We start from the raw sequence: 6000 nt of genomic DNA, 5'->3' as shown, positions 1-6000 counted from the left end.
AGGCTCAGAATGCCATCTATTCTTCATCCCTTATCTCCTCTGGGATCCTTGCCTGGGGGCTGATGGTTTTGGAAGCACACGCACACTCGTCCAGAAACAACAGCATAATGGTAATATATAATTTTGAGGTTGCCAACAGTATAAAAGCATTCCACTGTGTGCAGCATTGCACATGCAAATCATGACTTAAAAGACCCAAATTATATTCGGAATATCTACAGAAACATCAAATTAAAATTCACTGAGTCAAAACTGAAAACCTCCTTCGGTCTGTATTGAAGACTTTGTGTTCCATTCACTGACAGAGGTACACCGAGATGTGATCTTATACATGTGGCATTAACGCAGCACCAAAGCTTTACTGGCTGGGGATTGGATTATCCTCTTGCAGCAGTCAAAAATTATTTACAGAAGACCAATTTTTGTAGTTTTGCCTCTATACACCACCACAGTGGATTTTAAATAATCAATCAACATGTGACTCAAGTGCAGACTTATCTTTAATTCAAAAGCTTTAAAAGTATTGCATTAACAGCCAGTTTTAGACCCAGTCCCAAATTTTGAGCCGCAGATGTAATCATGACATGCAGTTTCATGGCCAGGTGAGGCCCGTTCACCTGTTTTTGTGGCTCTAAAAATGGGGGCTGTGCATAAAAATCTTTAGTGCAACACTTTTCTGAATCACAGCTGAAAGTTCAGGCACATCCAGTCCTTGTTCGATTGATGGTACACTGGCTAAATCACAAAATACCTGTGGACCTGACTGTATTTGCACAAATTTAGAACTTTGACAAATTTAGCATCTTTCAGCAACAGCAGGGCATCTTGAGAATGACGACCTTTTAATGATGGAGAGCTGAGGAGGTGCAGTAAGCTGTGTTGTGCCAGTGGCTATGTTTACCTGCTCTTTTACAAAAATGTGAGCTTCTTTTTTAGTAACTTTTTTACTGAACGCCGTGCAGTGCTAGAGTAGTTTTGTCAGCGGTTCTTCCACAAAGAGCACATATCACACTTTGTGCCGTGGGTCGGCTTTCATACTGAGGGCTACAAAAGGTTTAATTAGTCCAAATGTTCCACACTGGCTAGGATGAACCTCACAGGAGAAAGAATGACTTATTTGCGGAAAGACAAACAAAACCATTTGAAAACTATGTGGAACTATGTGAAAAATTCTGGCAGAGATTCAGTCAGAACAGATGATTGGTGCGTACCATGCACTGATTTTGTTGCCTGCCCAAATGTGTATTGTAGTGGGTGAAATGGAAGGAGCTGTTTGTTACTTTTTGCTTTATATATATTGCTAAAAAATGTCGTAAATATTTTGGGACATGTAAAGTTTATTCTAAACATATCAACATGCACTCGACCAAATGTGACAAACCAAGAGCTGAGCAGTTTATTCTGCAGGACGATGAAAAATCCTTACATAACATTACACAGCAGCATCTCAAAGGGTCTTCTCAGAGCATCCCCAGGGGCCTGTGGAGACATTACTAACCGTGCTCGAGGACCAAATATGACTCTTCCTCATATCCTAAATCATCAGGCTGGAGAAAAACATTTGACAGAAAGAAAACACAGATCTCTGCGGTTTTTCAATGTATGCCCGGGGAACGTGTGAGATGAAGACATAGTGTGAAGGGCGACATGTATAAAACATGAGCAGATCGGGAGCGAGGTGAACTCTGAGCACTGCCTTGGAGAACAGACTAAATATGAAGTGTGTGTCTGATTTATGACCCTCTAACCTTTTCACCTGAAGATTCAAAGCTGCCACGTTATCTTTTTAAATATCAGAGAAATCTGCGCTGGTTCGCTCTTTGCAAATCCTTAAATTTCTTCTTCTTTTCTCCCTCAAAACAGTACAATGCATTAGCTCACACTGTGTACCTGCTACAAGACAGAGAAGACTGTGCTTCCATTCTCACAGGAGAGCCACTTAGTGCAGCTACAACGTGTGCATCCATCGTCACGCGTGGCAACAAAGGAAGCCTTTGTTGCGAAGATACAGCGAGGAGTTTTTCGAAAAAGTAGACACAGTTGTGGAGGAATGCATGAATATCACGTGTGATCCGTGTTAGGGTGTATTTCCCCATTAAGTGCCGAACATAAACAGATCATTGCACACATTGCTGGAATCCCATGTCAAGTCCTCGCCACTCAACCGATGCGAGATGAGAGAGCTGACAGCTTCGCAGGAAGACACATTACTATTTCAGCTGCTGTTGCTGCTTCCGTGCTGCCGTGCAACCATTTTGAGCCATCCCTGAGTCCTGCTCTTAATTGTTAATGATTTCTTCAAATGCGAGCGGATGTCTCGCACGCTTTCACCCCGAGAAGGCGCCACATTCCGAGATGTAAGTCTGAGGCGAAGCCACAAATTAGCTTTGCGCTGGCTGGCGATTGGATATTGTGAGAATGCGAGAGCGTGCTGAGAGCGCGAGGGTGTGCAAACCTGAATCAAAGACTAGATTTTCAGAATGACTTTGATCGTGTAGTTCTGAATTATTTACCGGGGAACTGGAAAGCATCTGAAACGCGCGTGGCCACTCAATGATGAGGAGGTAACGCAAAAAACACGGAAAGCAAGGTTATCCTGTAAAGGGCTTATTAAAGTTTAAGGAAGAACAGGGGTGGGCTTCTAACTTGACAGAGGTGACTGTAAATTCATGTTTTTCACTCAGGTTTTCCAGGAAGTTATTCCAGAGGAGCTGCAGAACATGTAAATAGAGTTACTACAATACCACTAAGTCTTAATGCAGGGGACCAGCCATACAGCAAGGGGAGTCCTTTTTTTACCCGCAGAGATATAAACACCTGAAATGAGAAGTTAAATGTAATTAAAAAAAAGAGTAATTTATAAAACAGTTTAATTAGAACTTACTGAAAACATTTTATTCAGGCAGTAATATATCAACAGTTAATTAACCTTTAAATGAATTTTAGTCACTGTTGCTGTAAACACATGATTTCATGAATGTGAGTGTCTGTCAATCACAAGGCTGCTAGGTTGATGCCTAGCTCACTTTGACTTATTTCGAAGTACCCTGAGACAAGATACTGAACCCTGATGCATTAATCAAAGAAAAAATGCATTTTCGTGAATGAGGATTGTAGTAAAAACGCACTTTGACTGCTCAAATTAAGTAAAAAAGCACAAGTCCATTTACCATTTATGCATGCTTAAACTGCAACTGCTTCCATCAAATAATAAATATTAACTGGCTCATATAAGGTTAAGTAATTTGTCACTTTTCTATAGTAGGTCCTTCTATGAGATAAGCAACTATGACTTCCTGAAACATAATAATAACATTTTGATCATTAATCACAAGTTTCTTTCGTCCCTCGTTCCTCTTACTTTTGTCTGTCATGTTTCTGTCATGACTCACAAAGGTCCTGTGGCAAAATTTCACTGTTGTTCATCCTTTGTATGAGAAGTCTGACCGTTCCTGGTTTGTAATCTGAGGTCTTCACTGAGCATTTACAATATGGTCATCTTCTCTTTAATATGTACGTTTTATATTTCTGTTGATCAATAAAGAAATGAACAAAGCTGCAAATATCAGCGCCTGTGGGAGTGGCATCTGTGTGAGTTCAGGTTCATCATGCGGTGATTCTTGGGTGGAAAAGATGATGCAAAAAACTAACAAGGAACACTTTATTATTCTTTCTTCCACTGGACACAGCAAAGATTTTTGAGCGGTAAAAATCAAACAGATATTCGAAATATTAAAGAAGTTAGAAGAGTAAGGTTTAAAGGGCAAGAGCAGCAGATTGAGCAATAAAATTGCTCTAAATAGTAAAGAGTGATGAAGGATCTTCTGCAAAGTCAGCATGTTGATGAGCAAGAAGAATAAATAATCATAATTCCATAATCCCACTAAAGGGAGCAGGGAGGTGTGTGTGCGTGTAGGAGGTTAGAGTGTATCACACAACTGGAGAGTTGTTTATGTCAGTGGGAGGAGGCGAGAGTCATTTACAAGTCTGATGGCCTGTGGTCAAAAACCGCTCCTGAGCCTCGGTTGGTCCTGATTTCACACTCCTGCTCTGTGACGGTACCAGTGTGAAGACACTGCGTTGGAGGTGTGTTGTGTCCCTGATGTTACTGCGTGATCTCCCGGTGATTCTGCTGCGGTAGAAATCTTAAGTAGCGGAAAAGATGCTTGTTGGATGTGTTCTGGAGTTGTGTTTTTTCCCTGAACAGAGAGCAACGAGGCCTGGGAGGTGTGCTGAGTTACGGCTTGCATATTGTTTGTCAGATTAAAAATGCTCCACCAGGTTCCAACAGCACAAACACGATCCACGGGTCCAGTTCAGGGACTGAGATTAGATCGGCTGCCTGTTTAGCTTCTGTAATCAGTTTGCTGTTAAAGAGGTGTTCATATTCAAAATTTAAAATTGATGAGGTCAACACATGTACAGAAGTTTCTCCTACAATTGTACAAAACTGAAATTCCACAAACCGGTAGAACTTTGTGTTTACGAAGTAAATTCTTGAAGCGTATAAATCGATGTTAATAAGCTCAAGCCAGGATACTAAAGATACTACGACACTGAACTTCGTGGCTCCACAAAGTTCTAAACAAAGTGCTAAAATTCGAGTTGGACACTTGTCAGCTGGTGACTTCTTCATTGTAATTACCTGCCTGTAATAAGGACAGTCAAAGAAGGACAGGTTGCCAGGAGACTGAAAGAGCAGAAGGAAGGCATTAACACTGACCTTTAGGAGACGACAAGGTAAGAAAATGAGAATTATGCATCACGTTGTTCAGGCCGTGATTCAGGGATGAGAGAAAAATGACACAGAAATCATTCGTTATTTAAAGAAACAGTTATGATGTAGACCAAGTCACCAACAGCAGACGGTTGAATCTCTGATCTGGTGGGTGTAGACAAACCTCACACTGCTGGTCTGTATGGAGATCAGTGCTTTGGTGGGATTTTTCTGCATGTATATGTTGATAAGGAATAGACCAGATGAACCATAATGAAGCCTAAAGTGTAACATTTTGCCCCTCACCACGTGAAGTCATGGGTGTTGGTTTATTTTATGTTGATAGCTTTAAGGTTTCGAACTATTATGATCATAATAAGTGAAATTTGAAGTGAAAATGACTCAAAGATGGAAGGACAAAGGAAAAATGATGGATTATTTTCAAAGCTAAATAGTACCTGATATACTGGAAGAAACCGGTTCCTTCAGTTTGACTGCGTGCGTTGTAGCAGGATTACTGTAAAAACGTAATAACTGGAGTTGTTCTAGCTCTGCGAAAACTAGACAGTTTAAACAAGTACTATTAAACTGGCTAAATTGCAGTACTGTGGTAAAATGTACAGTCAGACCGGTGAGGGGCAGCTTGTGTTGTCCGTGGTCACTCTTAGACTAGATAAAGGTTGAGTCATCAGTTGAACCTGATGATGCTCTTTTGTCTTACAAATTTAGACAACAGGGTTTGGAAAGAAGTCACAAGAGATCACGTGACATCTGTTATATTATAGAATGAAGATTGCTAAATCTTACAGAGCAGGGCAGGGAGCTAGCTGCACCGATGTTCACAGTGCAAGACTGAAGGACCAAACACAGTCCAGACGAATCCCTCTTCCTCCTGCAGTTTCGGTTAGAATCAAACTTTCACGCAATCATCATCCAATATGGACGTCTTCCTCCAAATTCTGCTCAAGGTCAGATCATATTTCTCATTCAACTTACTTTAAATCTCATGCTGCCACTGACGCTCTGGTTGTTATTGAGGAGAGTCATGTTGCCTGCCGTCTTGGTGCCTATGGTTCCCACACTCGTCAAATCCCACTTTAACCCCTTGTTTGCATGTGTGCTGCTTTGCTGAGCAATGTTCTGTATCCTCAGCGTGGCCTGCTGTATACTCAGGTGATTGATGTCAGGCGATAACATTTACAACCTCTTTGCTAACAATAACTCAGACTCTGAGTTATCTTTTTACTGCTTCCAGAAACCTGCGTGAGACATCTGATAGGGTC

Source organism: Oreochromis niloticus, linkage group LG23 (assembly GCF_001858045.2).
Source record: "Oreochromis niloticus isolate F11D_XX linkage group LG23, O_niloticus_UMD_NMBU, whole genome shotgun sequence".
Taxonomy (NCBI): Eukaryota; Metazoa; Chordata; class Actinopteri; order Cichliformes; family Cichlidae; genus Oreochromis; species Oreochromis niloticus.
The sequence above is the reverse complement of the archived record's forward strand: the minus strand, read 5'-3'. Positions refer to the sequence as shown.